Source organism: Protopterus annectens, chromosome 15.part0 (assembly GCF_019279795.1).
Source record: "Protopterus annectens isolate FY-2018-M chromosome 15.part0, PAN1.0, whole genome shotgun sequence".
NCBI lineage: Eukaryota > Metazoa > Chordata > Ceratodontiformes > Protopteridae > Protopterus > Protopterus annectens.
The window spans coordinates 74,238,579-74,259,511 of NC_056749.1; the positions used below are offsets into that span (position 1 = coordinate 74,238,579).

At 37.2% G+C, this 20,933-nt stretch overlaps 1 protein-coding gene across 1 annotated transcript in view; it reads right to left on the reverse strand.

Moving 5' to 3' along the window:
- The window catches only part of LOC122789789 (multidrug resistance-associated protein 5-like), a 464,322-nt gene that overhangs the window by 120,711 nt on the left and 322,678 nt on the right, over nt 1-20,933 (reverse strand). The window lies entirely within an intron of this gene.

A 20,933-nucleotide genomic window follows, 5' to 3' on the forward strand; every position in this document is an offset into this window, starting at 1 on the left:
CTAATGCCTGCTATCTAATCACTATCCCACTGCCATTCCCCACTGTGTGCTATCTAATCCCTTTCCCACTGCCATCCCCCACTAATGTCTGCTATCTAATCACTTTCCCACTGCCGTTCCCCACTAATGTCTACTGTCTAATCACTTTCCCACTGTCATTCTCCACTAATGTCTGCAATCTAATCACTTTCCCACTGCCGTTCCCCACTAATGTCTGCTATCTAATCACTTTTCCACTGCCGTTCTCTACTAATACCTGCTATCTAATCATTTTCCCACTGCTATTCTCCACTAATGTCTGCTATCTAATCACTTTCTCACTGCCGTTCCCCACTAATGTCTGCTATCTAATCACTTTTCCACTGCCGTTCTCTACTAATACCTGCTATCTAATCATTTTCCCACTGCTATTCTCCACTAATGTCTGCTATCTAATCATTTTCTCACTGCCATTCCTCACTAATGTCTGCTATCTAATCACTTTCCCACTACCATTCCCAACTAACATCTGCTATCTAATCACTTTCCCACTGCCAATCCCCCCTCAGAGCCAGCAAGAAACTTTGATAATTGAGCCAGAAAGTAGATAAAAACAAAAATGAAATCTCTAATGTATTTAGAGATATGGTGCTTTTGGTATTATTTTAAATTCAAAGTTAATAATTAGTTCACAGAGTGGCAGCGGTGTTGGTTGCCCAATGCTTGACGACACTTGGAGTACAGGGTTTTGTTTGTATTGTTCCCTGCTACCTCATAATGCTATTATATACATGAAAAATTGTCTAGCTAGTAGTATTATAATTTTGTTTGTATACTTAATAAGAACATTTCACAGTTGTTTTGTGGTTAGGCGCTAGGTCTGCAGTAGGTTACTTGGATGCCATTCTAGTCATACTAAATTTTGTAATCAAGGCGTCATCGACTAGCAGTATGCTTAATACAATGACAAGTTTACACAAATTATTTTCTTTCCTTAAAACTATTTATACAACATGGTACACCCAATTCTTAAAACATAATGATTAAAGTAAACTCTTGGAATATCAATTGTCTCCAGGAAAATAAAAAAAAGAAATTGATTATGCACCTAATCTACCCGGACAATTCTAACATCTTATTCTTACAAGAGATACACCTGACAAATGACCAATGAGATAAGGAAAGAAAAAGAGTCTGGATCAGTTACATTATTTCAGCTGGAAATAGTCTTCCATTGAAGGGTACTGCCATCTTAATTAAAAAAATCTTTCCCAGGGGAAATTTTAACTACTAAAACAGACCCTAATGGACGTTGGTGTTTATTTTCCTGTGCTTACCCCTATTTAACTGCCCTTTACTGTTTCTTAATATATATAGTCCTTGTACAAACCAGCATTTGTTTATGTATGAAATTCACAATCTATTATTACAATATTCTAACCACTTCTTTATTATAGGAGGAGACTGGAATGCACTTGTTGACCCTATGAATGACAGTTCAAACAAAAACAGGAAGCGACCACCCTTACTAACGGCCTCTATCCAGGACCTGATACATAATTTTAACTTAATTGACCCATTTCTAATATTCGATCATGATAAAGAGGCAAACAAATACACCTTTTTCTCAGCATCTCATAAAGTTTGGTCTAGAATTCACTTTTTCCTAATTTCGGATGTCTTTTCAAACAAAATTAAAAACTTTGCCCTTGAGGTGAGATCTTTCTCAGATTACTCTAAAGTATCTGTAAGTATTAACCCAACTCAATATATTAATGGTTGTAGCAGCAGTCCCACTTGAACCTTAAACTCTAATATTCTTAAAAAAGATGATGTTATTAAAGAAATTAACCAAGACTTGAAACAATTTGAGCTAGAATCTCATTCATGGTCTATCCCCTTAAATGTTCAATGGGCTGCTGCAAAAGCTGTTATCAGAGGGATGCTTATTCAAAAAGCATCCTTTTACAAAAAAAGGAGCAAACATATATTACTGACCTCACTACTGAGTACAAAAAGCTGGATGTACGACTTTAGGGTTAGGGTCCCAGTTTGCAAAGTTCCTTCTGTGTCACAATCCCCCCATTATTCTGAGAAATTGAGTTACTGATGTAGGGTGCTGACTGGGGTAAACTAATCAGGGGTACAACCCCCCCCCCCCATCCATCAAGAATTTAATCTTTTAATGACTTCATAAGAGTTTTGGGGTAACCCCTGGCCAAAAGATAAGGATTCAATAACATCTAACTCTTCCATTAAATGTTCCTTAATTCCTGCAGCCCTCACCATCTGCCCCTTCTTTATACTTTTCTTTTGCTTGAAGGGGTGATTGCTTTTAAAATGTAAATAAGTATTATAAAATGGTCCTTTCTGTATAATATGGATACAAACCTACTGTTTTACACATCCTTAAAAATGTTAACATCCAAAACATGTGTGTGCAAACTCCCCACATTATAAGTAAAAGTAAGGAACTCAGTGGTGCTGTTAATAAACGTTATAAAGTCCTCGATTTATAAAATATCATCCAAAAAGCGATCGCATGCCTGGATGTTGCTGAAAAAGAACAATGGGAACAAAAAATGTTTTGCCCAATATAGTAACACTAAAGTAGCAAATACAGGGGCTCATGCAGTGCCCAAAGCTACATCATCCATTTGCTAGTAATATTTACCTTCGAAGTAAATAAAATTGTTCTTAAGCACCAATTCTAGGTTTTCCAAAACTAATCTAAAATCAGTGGGGCTTAAGAGTTCAAATTCAACCACAATTTTTTCAAACCACTGCAGGCCTAATGTGTGGGGTATAACAGAGAAAAGGTCCTTTATGTCAATGATAATAAAATGATAACCTGGGTCAAATTCCAAACTTTAACCAAAAAAATCCCAGAAGTCCACCGATATGTGGTTATACAGCCTATAAAAAGGTTTTAACTTGGTGTCCACATAAATGGCTGGTTTTGAACTTCCATAATTTCCAAAAAAGAAAACTCTTGCATTTTTGTAGGAGGAGTGCCCCCTGCACCTCCTGCTTGCTATATATACCAGCTCCAGCAGTGCACTGCAGAGGGGAAAGGGGAAATTCCCTTATCCACACTGTACTGTGATCTTCATACAACTGCTTCAGATTTTCTGAAAAGTCGATCCTCCAAATGGGACCCATATACATTATAATATATGTAGTTAACTACACTGTCACACAGCATGACCAGTGGGAAATACAGGAAAAATTGCAACAGTGAATGGTGTGTGACTCAGCTCTAAAACAACTTGACAGTCCTTGCATTTGGCATCCTGTGATGGCTTTCTCCATGTCAAAAATCTGTGTAGTTGACAACATGCATTGCAACTGCACATGCATATAGTGTATATAAAATATGCATTATAACTTAATGGTTTGACAAAATGTATGTGTGCCTTTAACTGTTCCCTATGAACTGAATGTTGCTTCAGTATTAAGAATCTGTCTGTATTGGTTAGCTAAAAAGGCACTAATCAGCAATTATTGTGACATACACGGAGAAAGCATGCAAGTCGACAAGAAAAAGTTAATTTCTGAAGCAGAGGATCAACCAAGAGGTAAGCAAGAGCTTTCCATAGATGCATGGAGTATAACAGCCCAGGTGGGGCCTATTACAGATGTGTACCTGGTGGAGTTACCTGAAACTCAGAGCTAGAATCTGGACCTGGAGAGGACCTGTAGCCCTGGAACTTTCTTACAAGTGCAGGATACTGTTGGAAGGGTTAAACAGACTGCATACGTATTGTAGGAAACCTGGGAAGTGCAGTTTCTATTCAATGTAAAAACATTACGCTGTTGATGTTCATCACTCAATCAGGAGTTACCTGTAAAGGTGACACAGTACTGGACAGATTTCAAACACTCTTGTCCTTTCTCTTCCTGTGACAGCTGACTGGCTGAGCATATACTGAGAGGAAAGCTTTCAGCTGTCACATAAAGAGAGTGTGCTGTCTTCTTCTGGCATCCAAAGAAGAAAGTCCGCTTGAGTCTCCACAGGATCAAGTGCTGATTTCTCTGGCTTACTGTTCAGATAAGCCCCATTTGGAGACCCCCTTATTCTCATTTTATTAGTTTTTATTATTAGATTTATTATTAGGGGTGGCCACAGTGGTGCAGTGGTTAACATTGTCGCCTCACAGGAAGAGGTTCTCCAGTTCGATCCTTGGCTGGGGTGCCTTTTGTGCAGAGTTTGCATGTCCTCCCTGTGGTCGCGTGGGTTTCCTCCCACATCCCAAAGACATGCAGTAGGTAGATTGGACACTCTAAATTGGCCCTAGTTGTGTGTGTGTGTGTGTGTGTGTGTGTGTGTGTGTGTGTGTGTGTGTGTGTGTGTGTGCCTTCTGTGGAAGGGCTGGCAACTCGACACTGTAAAACTCCACTGCCAATCATGAGCGGACAGGTGATCCACTGTGGCGACCTCTAACCGGGAAAAGCCGAAAGAAGATTATTAGATTTATTATTCTCATTTTATTTTTATGTTTATTTAACAAATATGTATGTTAATATTTTATTTCTGTCAGTGTTTACAGTAATTCCTGTTGGAAGTTCTTGTGTCAATGTTTATTTGGCTTCTATTGTTGACAAATACTTATTTTTACTGTTTCTGAGGAAAAGTGTGTGTGTGTGTGTGTGTGTGTGTGTGTGTGTGTGTGTGTGTGTGTGTGTGTGTGTGTGTGTGTGTGTGTGTGTGTGTGTGTTGTTAGATATTAGTCACTATTTTGTGCAGTCACAGCCACATCTTAATTGCTCCTGTTTTTACTGTTGTTACTCTGCTTTATTTTCAGCTTTTGACGGGAAGAAAAGTATTGCAAACCTTAAGATTTTTTTCAGCATGTATATATTATTTATTATATATATGACTCTGCTCTGTGTGTTTTAACACTATATCATGATTTTACCATGAATAATGTTAAATGAATGTACTGTAGAGGAGAATTTACTCCCTCTAATACGAAAATGTAAATCGCTATTAAATGTTACTTTATGGCAGTGTAACATGATTAAAGCGTGTGGAGCTAATTTTTAACAACGGTTTGGCTCATTAGTTTCTTTCATGTTTGGACTTTGTTTACTAGAAATTCCTTAACTTCTGTCCATTGTAAAATAATTCTGAACACATTTCAAACTGTTTTATGTGATAATTACAATGTTTATCAGAGTTTAGTTGTGTAGGGATATAATTATTACTGGAAACTCTAATCGCTTATTGTGATACTTAAGCCAGTATTATCAGTTTGTTGTTTGAGTTGGTGTTCTCTCCCTTGACTGGATAGATCCTAACTCTGGTACCCCCTCCATCAAATCCATTTGCAACTAAAAAGAAAAAACAAAATAAAAATATGCCTCAGTCTTATTCTGTCAGGACTACTGCTCAGCCCACTGACCACTTAGCTTTTGCCCATCTCCCTCTAGACTAGCCTTCCCAGCCACTATGGAAGGGGGGGGGGGGTTAGGCATATCTTCCAGGGTTGTTCCAGTACCTGCCACAGGTATGAGAAAACCAAACTCTTTAGGTGCAGAAGTAGCCCGGGGTAAGAGACCCTTTGTCAAACATAATACTCTGTCCCATGGTATTTTATTTAGTAGTGAATTTCATAAGAAAAAGAAACAAAAGCGTTTTCATGCAGCTGATAATCAGATTATAGCTGCTGATAAGGTTGATGTGATTTCTTTGGCTAAGAATTTACTACACCCAGCTAATTCTGGTGGCTGTGTTCACATACATGGCTCTAGTGCTAGTCTGGCTAGAGATATTTCTGATGTTTCAGACAATGATGAGGACTCTAATGAGGACGATGGGGATTTCCTAGTTAACACTGAGTCCAGTCACTCTGATTCTATAGAAGGTGAATCTGAGCTTAAGTTTAAACAAATGTTCACCTTTCCACAGACGATTGCTAGACTTAATGGTTTATTTGGTGCAATCAGGAACTACCCCAAGTAGGGTATGATCTTATAGAAAATGAACTGACCGATTCATTCCCACTCATATCAGCCTTGGAAGATAAACCTACCTGCACATCATCGGTATCTGTTCTAGCAGTACCTAAAAAGGCTCAGAGAAAATATACAATGTCCTGGGATATACCATGTCTCTTTTCTCATTTGACTGCTGACCCGGCTGCAGTCTTCCCAGCTGCCTGCATAAATAAAAAGTATTTGGCTTCATCTAATACAATATTCCTAATAAAGTGGGAAACGATTACACTGTCATGACAAAATGAGGCTTTTAGAGTGTTAAATTATGAAGGCTATATGTAGCGCGCGTGCAGTTGGATGATTTTACTAGAAGAAAATTAATTAAATTGTTTCTAATTTGACTCAGGTTTCAAAACCTGCTTTGAGATGTGTGCTTGAATATGGACATACAGTCTCAAGAAATGCTGCTGAATTAAGACAGTATACTTGGTTACGTTATCATAACTTTTCTGATGATTTAAAAACCAACATTTTGAATGCAACTTTAAATTCTGAATTGATATTTGCGCCCTCTATTACACAGATTCTCAAACAGTGGGATGAGAGAGGCAAAATGAAGATGAGGTATAAAGGATGTTTCATGAACCTAAGTTCTCCCCAAACAAAGTATCTTACTTCAAGGGGCAGAACAAAAAAAAATCCCAGCTAAACAAAACTCAGGGATCCAAAAGGTAATGTCAGGAGGATAATTCTTTGAAACCAAACAAGAGGGGTTCCTCTCCAGAAAAGGATCTACAACCTGGAAAGGAATGACTATGCAGAGTGAGCAGAGCATTCAGCCCTTCCTTCTCTTCTACCTCCCCCGGCTCTCTCTCCACCGTGCATTTTGGTCATAAATAGTCTCAGACAAATGAGTTCTGAGAATAATTCTGACAGGATACACCTGGCAGTAGACAGAAAATCATAATCCCTTCAGGAGAATTCTCCCAGGCTCAGCAGACCAGACAGAGCTGTTTCCTTCTGTGCTCCATCACATGGTAGAAACAACGGTCATAGAACCAGTACCTGTGATATACAAGGGAAAAGGATTTTACTCCAGAATCTTTTTGGTACCAAAAAAGGGGCAATCCTGGAGACCTGTCCTACAGTTGTCCTCTCTAAACACGCTTATAAAAGTTCCAAAATTCAAAATGTTCACCATACACTTAATCCTAGAGTTGCTTCCAGACCACTGTCTCATGGTGACTCTACATTTCATGGGCATGTATCATCATATTCCTGTTGCTCCCTGTTTCTGGAAATTTTTGAGATATGCTGTGTCTGGTTTAAATTATCAGTTTTCGGTACTACCCTTTGGGATATCTACTGCACTTCACGTGTTTACAAAGTGTCTGTCCCTAGTGGCTACCTACTGTAGAAACCTAAGCATCCACATTTTTCCTTATTTAGATTCTGCAGATTCTGCATCCAGGTGCTTGAAGTCCTTAGATAAGGTCACATCCCTCCTTTCCCATCTGGGCTTCAAACTGAATCTTCAAAAGTCCTTTCTCACACCCTCTCAATGGCATACACAGTAAAAGGGATGACCTTTTTGCCAGAAGACAAAGTTCTGACCTCTCAGAGCATTATCTTGGCTTTCTCTCTTGTAGATGTAGCTTCAGCAAGACAGCTCCTGAAAACTCTAGACCTCATGACATCAATGATCCTCATAATTATACTGGCCAGACTACACATGAGAAAAATTCAGTGGTACTTCAAGAATTGTTGGACCCAGCATATTCGTCCCTTGGATTTTCATTTACTGGTACTGGGATTTGTAAAACAGAAACTGCAGTGATAGAGGGGATCAGCTGTCTCTGAACCAAGGACTCCTTTTCTCTCTTCAGACCTCAGTCCAATCTGTCCAAATGGACACTAGAGTTTGTGTGAGGAACGGTGTCCATGAGAGTTCAAGTGCAAGGCTTCCTGGGTCCTCAGGACATGCTAAAGCACATAAATGTAAAACAGATTTTGGTAGTGATTCATGCCTTAAAAGTTCATCACTTATGGACTCTGGATCCTCTTCTAGTGGTCACAGACAATATCACTGTGATTTTGTACATGAACAATCAAATGGATACAAGGTCATGCCCGTTTTGACGGTTGGCAATACTAACCTGTGAGCTGGATCTGCAGCACTATCTGACTCTTCAGACCTTGTACATTCCATCAGAGCAAAACACAGTGGTAGACAGACTAAGTAGGTCCATGCTGAGGGCTTCCAGGACTTAATTCAAATGTGGGGAACACCTCAAATTGGTCTGTTCAGCTCCTTTGAAAACAAACAACTGAAAAGATTCTGTTCAAGACATCCTTGCAGACATACTTGGAGGTCTGACACTGTCTCATGGTTGGAACCGTTACTGTGTAGATGTCCACTCTTTCCATTGATTCCAAAGGTACTTCTAAAGATTCAGAAAGAATTACCAAAGATCATTGTGGTAACTCTCTTTTGGCCAGGGCAAAGTAGGTTCTCCCTTTGAATGGATTTGGCCAAGGACAATTACCACAATCATCCTCACAGGCTATATCTGCTCACACAGCATCAGGGGTGAATGGTGCCCCCCATCTTAAAGCATTTGCAACTGAGAGCCTGGATAATTCTATTTTGATATATTTTAGGCCCTTGTTCCATGAGGATGTGCAGCAGAAATTTAAGGAGGCAAGAAAACCTGCAACAAGAAAATCTTATGTTTCCAAATGGAAGAATCAATTCAGGTGGTGCCTAGCCAGTAACAGAGGTCCTGAAAAGGTTTTGACCCCCTCTGGTTTTGAAATACTTATGTGAGCTACTTAAGAGATGTTTTGTCATATGCTTCTACAACCTGCATCTTACAGCCACATCTGCCTGTTTGTCCATGGATGGCCCTCTTTTGTCTCTCTTTAGATGTCAGTTTATGAATGGATTGTTGTGCATGAGACCACCTCAAAAGCAAATTCCTCTTCCCTGGGATCTCAGCTCAATTCTTGAAAACTTAACCTTACCTCCTTTTTAACCTACCTACAAGGCTGATTTACAGTTCATTATTTGTATGACTGTTTTACTCCATCACTCTGACATCTGCAAGGCTAGTCTCTAAGTTCTCATGGTGGTCCAACCCTATCTGATTTTACAGAGGGACAAGGTTGTATTACACAATAAGCCAACATTCATGCCTAAAGTTGTTTCAGAATTTACCTTGAATCAAGTCAAAAATTTCTGAGTATTCTATCCTGATCCGAAAAACAAGGGAGAAAAAATTCTACATACGTTGGTTGTACACAGGCGGCTCAGATACTGCCATGACAGAACAAAGCCCTTTAAGAATGCCAAATAGCTGTTTGTCTCCTATACAGGGGCTAAGAAAGGTCGACTTGTCTCTAAATAAACTATGACGGTTGTCCTCGGCTATTGTTTTCTGTTATTCCCACCATAGTAAATATCTTCCAGGCAAGATTACGGCTCACTCAATAAGGGCCTTATTCCCACTGATGGCATATTAGAAAGGGGTGGTCTCTAGAAGCATTCTAAAGGCAGCAACCTGGTCCTCTCTTCATAACTTCACAAAGGTCTACAATCTGGATTATTTTTCAATGTCCAGAGCAGACCTTGTCCCATTCTCCAGGGGCTCCTGGTTCCTTATCCATCTGCCTCCTGTGTAGATAGGGTAAGCTTTGGGAATCTTACCAAAATTCCACTGAGGCGGTGGGAATGATGAATGTAGTACAGCTGCATTAGTCCTGCTTACCTGTAATGTTCAAATTCCTCACCGCCTCAGTGGTAGCACCCATCTGCTGTCCCCAAGATTGTGCATAGTTGATATGTTTTTTTAAACGTTGTTGGATTTGTTTTTTTATATGGCATTGTGATTGCAAATTTACTCTTACTAGATGATTTTTGCTTCAGGTACTTTCCTCTCCTTGTTAATGGATGGAGAAAAGCCTGAACATTCACTTACTGTGATACCTGAACACTTCTCTCTCAGGATATGCTCAGCCAATTATCTGTCACTGGGAGAGAAAGACAGAGACAGGGAGACAGGGAGGGGTGTCTGAGTTTCTGGGCAGTACTGGGTTATCTTGGCAGATACCCCAAAATGCCACTGAGGCAGTCGGGAATTCAAGCAGCTAATGTTACAGGTAAGTAAGACTTATGCAAATGTAATTTTTAATTTTCCTTTTGGATGGATAGAACAAAAAATTCTTTATTTTTATTTTTTGCCTCCAGTGCTTCCTTGAATCTACAATACGCAAAAAAAAAAGATAGATAGCTTTCCTTATTGTATTCCACACTGTAACTCCTTGAAAGTCAAATGCTTTGCCCAATAGCTTCAAAACTGTTGTCTTGTGTGCCTATAATGTATAAACACATGTACTCACAACAGAACAGAATATCACACAATTAAATTTCCTGTACAGTAAAGCAAGTATCGGTGGATGGGGCAAGCCCCTCTGTATCCCCATCTGGGAGCAAAGTACCCCTTTGTTATTCTCACTTTAAAGTCATTCCACTACCCTTGTGGGTCAGCAACTTTAAATGTATGGCTTCGTCAATAATCAATACTGGAGGACACAAATAGAAAGGAAAATAGTTGAACATGTTAACAGGTTTAGTTATCTGGTAGATGTGGTTGATGAGAATGGAAATCTGTATGACGGGGTAGAGATAGAATGATAGGGGTTGCAGCCAACTGGCACACAGTATCAGGGATGGTGTGTGACAGGAGAATGTGAAAGAAACGGAAAAGTAAGATGCTCAAAACAGTGGTGTGACTACTACTGAGTGATACAGAAACCTGGTCAGTGAAACCAGAGAAGCTGAGGAAGCTAGAGGTGATGGAAATGAAGTTCCTGAGATGGGTGGTAGGATGCACACTGACAGGTGAAGAAATGAGGACATCAGAGCAGAAGCACTGTAGCCCCACTTGCAAAGAAGGTCAAGGAGAACGGATTACAGTGGTTCATTTACATGTGCAGGAAAGATTTGGGAGAGAGAGGAAGAAAGCAAGAGCAAATGGGGATGCCTAGGCAAGGGTTGGAGGGATTTCACGAGAATAGACCTGTGACAGTCAGACATGACTACGGAAGAAGATCAGAGAATGGCATTGAACACAGAGAGGTGGCATAAACTGACTCAGCATCCCAAGTGATGAACCTAACAATATTCTTTACTTATGTGCAGCCTGTGTGTGTCATCAGATCATGTATCCACAGCCCATGTATTCAAAATATTACCTAAAAACCCTGTTAGAAATACAACTAAGCTAAAGAAAAAAAATAAACTACACATCAAACAGTAAAACATAAATCTAACCTTAGTGCTTTTTTTTGTTAATTATGCAGAAGATAAAAAAATTGGAAATAGAAGCTCAGACCGTCACATAGGCTTGATCTTAAATAACTTAAATTAAAGAAAATTAAACTACGTAAACTATAAATAAGCCATAAAACTGAGCTCTCCTAACACAGCTCTCATTTCACTAGGAAAATAGTACCAAAAAATACTACCTAAACACATAAATTATATTAAAAAATTACTACACAAGTAGAGCGGTAAACCACTCAAAGGATAGCTCATATTTAAAGCCTTTGCAAACTATATGAAATCCTGTTCAGCAGTTTAACTTCAGCTCTCCCAGTATTAAGAAAAAAAAATGAAAGACAAGGGCAGGGTGTCATATTTTGTTAATTTAGTTACTGGCTAGTAAGTACATGGCTAGGATGCCAGTAAAGAAGAAACTGAGAGAGCTGAAAGAAAATCAACTTTAAAAGGTGAAGAGAAAACATTGACTGGGAAGAAACCTGCAGCTGTTCAGCAAAAAGCACTTCAAACTCCAGCTTTGGTGCAAGATATGGCTTTGAGAAATCTACAAGAAAAAAAAAGTCAAATGTGCTCAGTGAGATTAAAATAAATGAAATACTGACGGGCTATATCAAATCAAATAAAAAAGCTGGAACAAATCACAGAAGCTTTAAAGAGACATCCAGATGAGCTGATAAAACTACAAAAAATCAGAGGTCTAAATGAAGAAAAGGATGGCTGAGTATGAGAATGCTCAAGAGGAGATGCTTCAAAAATGGTAGAATGAAAGGACAGAGCACACAGAGAAAACCTGACATTTTCTGCAGTACCTGAGAATCTACAAGGAATATACTGTATTAATTTTATGAAGGCAAAAATAAAGAACTGGGCTGGTATTCTACAGTAGGATCTTTTAACTGAAAGGGCACATTGTATGTATCCCCCAAATTTGGCCACGAGAAAGCAGCTAAGACCTGTATTAGTAAAGATGCAAACCTTCCAGCAGAAAGAGTTGGTCTTGACAAAATTGTGAAAAAAGGGCAAAGTATTAAACGTTGGAGACAGTAGAGTGTTTATGGAAAATGATTACTCCTTGTACACCAGCCAGAAAAAAAAAACATTTATTCTAGCAATCAGGGAATATTGAGAGACAGCTGCATGATTCAAGCTGCTATATCCAACTGTCTTCAGAATAACTTGTGCAATGGAACAACTTTTGTTGTTACATTGCACAAAGGTGGCAGCAACAACAATATTACTGATTTCCGCCCCATCGCTATCCTCTCTTTAAACTTTTAGAAAAGTGTATTCACCTACAACTCCTACCATACCTCTTAGACAATAACCTACTAACTCCAACACAACATGGTTTCAGACCAAGACACAGTACTATGTCTGCCCTACTCTCCTTCCTGGAAGCTGTGAACAAAGCCCGGGACTCAGGACACATTATCTCTACCCTCCTACTAGACTTCTCTAAAGGCTTTGATACTATCTCCCACAATTTATTACTAACTAAACTCTCCAAGCTTAACTTGTCACCCTCTTCTCTGAACTGGTTCACTAGCTACTTATCCAATAGATATCAAGCAGTAAGATGGAAAAAAGCCACCTCCCCTTTCATCAACACCCCAACCAGTGTTCCCCAAGGATCTATACTGGGTCCCCTTCTTTTCAATATATTCATAAATGATTTCCACAACTCTATCCCTTTAACTAAAATTATCCAATACGCAGATGATTGAACTATTATCTGTTCTGCTACCTCCATCCCCACACTGCTAAAGCATATCAAGATGCATTCTCAACCAACGAACAATGGATGAAAACAAATCACCTTGTATTCAATGCCTCCAAAACCAAAGTAATGGTATTCACCCCCTCTAAAGCTACCTTTTTCAATCCAAGTAATTTCATTATTACTAGTCACAGCAATACACCCCTAGAACTGGTATCTGAGGCCAAATTACTTGGGGTCCAAACTAATAGTCAGCTTAAATTCAATTCCCATCTTCAACTAAATTTAAAAAAAACACCAAAAACTTGTCATGCTCTACAGACAGAATCGTTATCTTATACCCTCCACCAATCTCACCCTATCTACCTCATTTCTCATCCCATCCCTCCTCTATGGAGCCCCACTTTTAACTAACCTACAATCTTCTCTCAAAACACAACTCTCCTCTTGCTCTAACAAAATTGCCAAGTTTGCTACCTCCCATAAGTCCTCCTCACACCACTGTTCGGCTCTCCACAAACTAAAATGGTTAGAACTACCCAATCACCTCACCTACGTCCAACTGACTCTTGCACACAAGCTCATCTTCAATCCCTCCCTCTGCCCATCCCTTTCCTCTACCTTCAAAATGCACCTCCCTGATAGAATTCTAAAATCTAACAACCAAAACCAAATTGAACTGTATAAACCAATTCATCCCCCTGGAAAAAATCTCTTATCCTACAGTCTTGCTCGTCTCTAGAACTGCTTACCCCCATCCATTTGTACCATCACAAATCACTTCTCATTCAAAAAATCCCTTCACTCACACCTAATTTCCCAGTGGGAATGCTCCTGCTCCCACCCAACATAATTTCCTCATACTGGGAATTTCCACTTCTCCTCCCCTATTCATAATGGGAATTTCTACTTACTCTCCTAAACTCATAGATCTTGATCTTGCTTTTATTAAGCATTTTCTGAATACTTAAAGATACCTAAGTGTAAAAATACCCTAATATGGAAAAGGTTCTCTGTTTCTATATTGAAAAAGTTCTATGTCAGCTGATATACTTTTCTCTTGCTTGTATTAAGCTACTCATCCTGAATGTATGAAAGATACCTCCAGTGTAACCCCCACCCTAAGTTGTAAAAGCTTCTCAGTTTCTATATTGTAAATTGTTTGCAGCTATACAAGATTTGTAATATTTGTATATATTTGTACACTACCCTACTGTATTTCCAAGTCCGTAGTAATTGTATAATTGAAACTAAATACCTTATTGTAACCTTGCTAATTGTTTTTGGAGCTTTTCTCCCCAGGACTCCATTGAAAACGGGTTCTTTTGGCCCATTGGACTATCCTGGTAAACCAACTGCAAATAAATAAATAAATAAATATTTTTTTCCTGGAGGATCAAAGTCATTTTCTGATACAGAACAGGCTAAGGAATAAATAGAAACATTGTCCAACAAAAAGTGAGTCATCAAGCAAAAGGGGACACTCCTTTTCAGTCTTTTAATGATACAGCACATAAAGAGACTTTGCCAGTAAAACCTTTTCTAATGTTCCAAAGAAAAATGCTTGAGAGACAGAGAAAAGCACATGAGTTGAATAGAAGAATCAGAAGTACCTTGGAATTAAAGCATAGTCTGGAGTTAGGAGACAGACAAGAACAGGAAGAAGATGAGCAACATGGAAATTCGTGAATAAACGTGAGAGTGCACAGTATCAATCACATTTGTGACCTAAGACTGTACAAGAAAAAGTGATAAACGTGAGAGTGCACAGTATCAATCACATTTGTGACCTAAGACTGTACAAGAAAAAGTGATAAATGTGAGAGTGCACAGTATCAATCACATTTGTGACCTAAGACTGTACAAGAAAAAGTGGAAAGAATGGACTTCTGTTGGCTCTCTTAAATGTATGAGAAACTGAAAGGCATTTGCCACACTTCATGTCATTAATATTTGGACAAACATTAAGAGGAAGGGAAGAGCAAAGAGAAAGGTAACTAAATAAACAATTTTTGTTCTTAACAGTAGTTCTATAACTTTCCATGATATACATTGCATGTTTTATAGTAAAACATTTTAGTCATTGTTGTATGTGATAAAATACCAAAGTAAACAGATGCCTTTTTTCTTTCTTTCTTTTTTAGTACTAAGAAATGTAAGACTTACAATGCAAAAAGAGACAGAAAGATAGATAAAGCACGGTTAAATTAATAGGTTATAATCTTAGGCTGTTGAGGTGGGAGATGGGGTACAAAGGTACATAGATCATAATACATGTAGAGCTGATATGTTTTTCCTTACCTTTGCATAGGTGAATATCTGCAGAAAACAAGTAAATAAGAAAACAATGAATGTAATAAAAAGTTTTCCTTTAGCAATAAATGTTTCAACTTGTCTTTTGAAGCTTGCAGCTGAGGGCTGCATTTTTTTTCTCTTACTTTTCCATGAAGACAAGCTGATTATACAGTACTAAAAAGCCAAAGCACTGGTTTCTTCAAGGCTAAACATCAATGTTTTCTGAAAGCAAATGCAAGTTGTTTTTTCACCTCTGGGAGGGGAATAAAGATAAAAAAACACCAATTAGTATAAGTACAATCACAGGCAGTAACATGCACCTTAGCATGGAAAACTAATAGGTGGGGAATGGAATTTGATTTGCAATAGCTAGGAGGTAAAATATAATAAAAGAGGATAGACCTCTAAAGAAATTTATGAAAATATTTTGTATGGAAGATGTGAATTTAGTATATTTTACATATTATTCAAGGTCCAATAACTTGGCTAAACTGGATAGAAATTATATTCACAGGAACATATGCATTCAATTGAGAGCTTTGACACGCATCCAATAACTATCTCAGATCATGCACACTTAACAGATAAGATAGAAATGCAGGGTAAATGAAGTATAAATGAGACAGTGACAAGTCCCACCTACCTGTTAAAAAGAGAGGAATTTAAGGAATGGGTAGTGGAAATTATTCAAGAATTAGTGAAGATAGAAAGTACTCCAAAAGTTATACCTAGTGAGTGGGATAAAATGAAAGTGGAGTTTAAAAATAGGGTAGAAATAAAAGAAAAAGAAGTACAGTTAAGATGAAAAAAAATATTTGGACAGGGCTGACAAAGGTTAACATACCGCAGAATAAGAGGAATCTCACAGAACAAGAGTTTCAACTGCAGAATACGAAAGAGAAAATAAGAGAGTACCTGGATAATATTCATGAGTTTAGAAAGTTTGCTGTTAAGCAACTATTTTTTTGATAATAACCAGAGCACAAAACTTAGCACCATGACCTAGGCAACAGAAAGTAATAAAGGTTGTTGCCAAACTTATAGACCTTATGACAAGAAGAATAACTAGAGATCCCGTAGGGGTATTAGAGATATTTTGAAAATGTTATGAAAATTTATATAAAGCAGAGAAACTGGGAAATCAAGATAAGGCACAAATGGAATTATTTATGGAAGACTTAAATTTGCCAAGGTTAGAGGTAGATGGGACTCAAAAATTAAGAGTTAGGAAAGGAGGAAATGACATAAAAACATTGATTTATAACCATTCTACTGTAGAGTTTCCAGCAATAAATTGTATTCCAGTGGACAATTCGACAATAGAAGGGAGGAAAGTGATAACGATATGGAAAGCTTTGTCTTTTAAAAGCCAGGAGACACCACTGCCCTGGAAAAGCTGTGCTGGCTACAATAGCTAAATATGGTAACAAGCCATCAGATCCAGCTTCATATAGGCCCATTCCAGTTCTGAACCACTATTGTAAAGTGTTTATGTACATAATGGTTAAAAGAATGGCAAACGTGATGCCAAAACTGATAGATATAGTAAGGCTCTTATACATATAACACAAGCAGAAAGCTGCAATTCAACGTGGAAAGGGATGATGATGACATAAGAGGGAAAGTCAAGAAACAAGCAGAGAGTGGGATGTTGGATGCAGCTCCTTAACGAGACTAACAGCAGTCATACTGATTATTATGATATTTGATTATTGTTATATTCATAAAGTAGCAGAAGGCATTCTAAGATAAAATGAGAATGGAAAAAGGAGTTTCTGCTGATAAGGATGACTGCAATTACGGATACATAGAGCAGGCAAGATTGGGCAGGAAATTACCGAGGCAAGCTGGCAAAGGAACCAAGGTACTGGAAGGAAATAATTAGACAAGTAAAGGTAAAAAAATGAGAAGAGACCAAGAAGACATTTGGACTATAGGACACAGACTGCCTTCCCTATCAGGGACTGATATCAGAGTGCTGGCAAAGAGAAAGGGATTGTGGAATTATAAGTGAAAGACCTGCACTCACTGAGTGTTTAGTTGAATCTAGAACAGAACCTGCTATTAAAAAAAAATTAGTAAGGCATACAAAATATTGCATGATAACTGTAGGAATCAATCAGAGGAGGCCAGAAAACATTTGGAAGAGAGATGAAATAAGCAACACGTAAAGAAACAATGGAAGGATATATGTTCGACTCCCAAATATGCAACAAAGTCTAGAAGATTTAGAATTTTTGCTTGGAAGTGTTTGCATAGGTACTTTTATAACTCGAGCAGACTCCAAAAAATGTTTCCTCAGGTAGATAGCACATGCTGGAGGTGTGATGGGAAAGAAAGGGGTAGCTGGGAGCATACATTTTTGGAGTGCAATGAGTTGGCAGACTTTAAAAATTCCCTACCAAGTACTCTGTCAGCAATTCTAGGTAAGCAAATAAGTCTAAGTAAATTATTTCTTTGAGCTGGATACAGGATCTGAACTGCCTAGATGCGCACTTATGCAACCTGCTTATTGTACGTTTTTTATTTTTTTATATTTTTCCTCCAACAGATTTGTTTGTTTTTTTAATTGAATTGCACAGGTTATAGGTCACATTAAAGATGGTAAAAGTTTTGAAATGATTTACTGTGGTCTCAATTTTCTATATCACAAAAACCTGGCAATTTAACAGGGGTGTGTACACTTTTTATATCCAGTGTATATTGTATAGTAGAATATATGTGATGTTTAATGTTTGTAAATGTGAATGTGTTAAAATGGTTTGTTTACTTTTATATCAATGTAACTTTGCCTATGTCACAAGAGATAATGCGTTAAAAGTGTTTTTTTTAAAGTTACCATTACCTGCATAGAAAATCCCTATCCATGCAGATTTCAACATCTTGGTAGTGCCCATGTGTGATCTGCATACTCTGCCTCAGTGGCTCTGTTATGAGGCTTTCACTTTGCCCTCGCTCCTCCCTGCATAGCAGGCATTAAGTGCTAGGCTAGGCTAGGTGGGCAAAGGGGGTTTCTTGAGGTTGTGTTTGCCCTGGGCCCTTATACCAGATGTCACCAACATAGGCACCAGTGAATAAAAGTTGTGATCTTCTGGTACCAAAGTTGGTAAAGAGACTTGTCACTTCAGAAGACAGCTTGGTATCCCTGTTTCTGTCAGTCATCAAAATGGAAGGATAGTCCTTAGAAGTAATACCCTGGAAAACTTAACATGTCTTATTTAATTATTTTACTACCTTCTTTGAATATTCTCATAGGATCAATCCACTTTTCTTGCCATGCTTTATTTTCCTTACTTTAAATTTTGTGAAGAATAATATGCAAACATGAAGTAGTACCACTTGGACTAAATAAGATACTTGTCTACCACAAACACACTTCATAAAGATGCTTTTTTAACTTTTTCAAAAGTGACAAAAACAATGGAGTAATCTAGTCCACAAACAAAAGGACACCAGCACTAATAAAATGAATCTACTAGATCCCTTAATCATGTAGCGAAGATGGAAGTAAATATTTTATAATCTACATTTAATAATGAAATAGGTCTATATGATGAAACTAAATTATTATAATTTCTTTGTATACATATAGGTGAAATGACAGAACATTTCTATGAGGGAGCAATTATTTTGTCACTCTGACTAATCCTGAAAACATCACTCAGTAATTCTGCAATATTTAACAGAAGCAAACTATATAATCCATACTTAATCTATACTTAAATCATACTTAAACCATCCAACCCTGAAGTTTTACCCTTTTTTCCTATTACTTAAAGCTTCTTAAACTTGTATTAAGGTAATAGGCTAATTCAACACAGATATTTGTTGGTCATTAAGTTTATTATTAACATTTTTCTTTAAGTACTTGTCAATTTTATAATCATCTGGATTATTATTTTTATCTTTATTAAGATCCTCGTGGAATTTTTTTTAAATATTAAGCATCTTACTTCTATGAGCTAATCTATGTAGATTTTTTGAAGTCCTGCACAATTTTATTTTTTCTAACGCTATCTCCACTTCGTGTGTTACAACTGTTTGACATTTTCTTATTCGTTTTTTAATGACTTCAGTGTTACCTCATTTCTTTGTTTGTTGTTCAAACCTCACTTTGTCTATTTCATCTTGTATTTCTAACAACTCTTTATCCTACTCTTTTATTTAATTACTAGCCCATCTTCACATTCTATCTTTAATATGCATTTTTAAGGAGTCCCATAGTAGGACTTTACTAACCTTTCCATTACCCTTTAAAGAGAAACAAAATTCTCAATTTGTTCATTAAGATAACTCTTAAATTCTTTTCATTTCATTATATATACTGGGACTCTATAAATAATCTGAAATTCCCTTATATCCATTAATATATTAATACTTAGTGCATTATGATCCGATAAAGAACAAGAAATAATTTAAAAATAGACTCACCTTACACTAGTCAGTGGAAAACCATTCAAGAACAGATTTTACTAAATTCTTATACATTTGTCAAATATGATAAATCAGAAATACGTAACATTCCTTTCATCTGGTTAATAAAACCTACCTTAGAAGGAAATCCATTTTAGTCTTTAGACTTTACATATATGAAATCAATTCTTAAAACAGTTAAGCAATATGATTTTAAAACTCCATTAATATCAAAATGGTATTTTTTGTGTTTTCCCATTTAACACACCTCTAGATTTAAGGAAACTCTGAGCACTGTTAAAATGTATTTACTAAAAAAGGAATGGATTACTATTATGGTCTGATTGTTTTGAAAAAGAAAAAGCTAAGTTGACAGAGTATTTAATGAAAGGCTATAAGTTGGATGAATCTGTTAACCAGTTAATATTATCCATCAGTAAGAAATTAAATGAATTTGTACTTAGCATGAGTGAAGACGAACAGAACACTATTCCCCATTATATGAATATATGTATGAATGATATCATCCAGGGTAAAATGACCTATAAAGGAAGGCTGTCCAAGTTATATAAGTTAATTATAAAGAATAATAATTTTAATGCGAAATGTTGGAACTTTTTAAATAATAGTGGATGGAGTGACTCAACAGGACGTAAGAATAAAACTTTTGTTACTTAAATCAGTTAGTCAAACTTCTTCAAGTTCATACTGGAACGTTTTTACGAGGAAATATACACACAGAATGCTTGTTACTCCATATAAAATCTCTCTAAGTTTGGCTTCTGTTGGAGCTATAGCACAGTTGTAAAAGCTGACTGGACACATGTTTATGGATTGTGGAAAATTAAATATATATTGGGAAGAGATAATTATGTTTTAAGGATTTTGGTCTGATAATTGTTCTTTAAGCAGATCAATAATACTAATGAATGTTTCACTTCCTTTATCTGTAAAAGCCAAACAATAAAATCTGTTCTGGAGTCTCCTGGCAGTAGCTAGAAAAATTATTACAAAAAAAAAGTGGAAATTGAATTCAGTTCCTACACTCAAAATAAGTTTTAAAGTTAACATCAATACTATGTAAAAGTGAAAAAGAAGTGATCAGACAAAATAAAATCAGTAATACTAAGACTTTTAGCAGTTGGGATAGCTTGAAATGTTGCTATTGAAATACCAAGACTCTTAATGTGTTCACTGGATAAGATTAACTTGATGTACGTGAGGTTGAATTTCTTCCTTTCTGTGTAT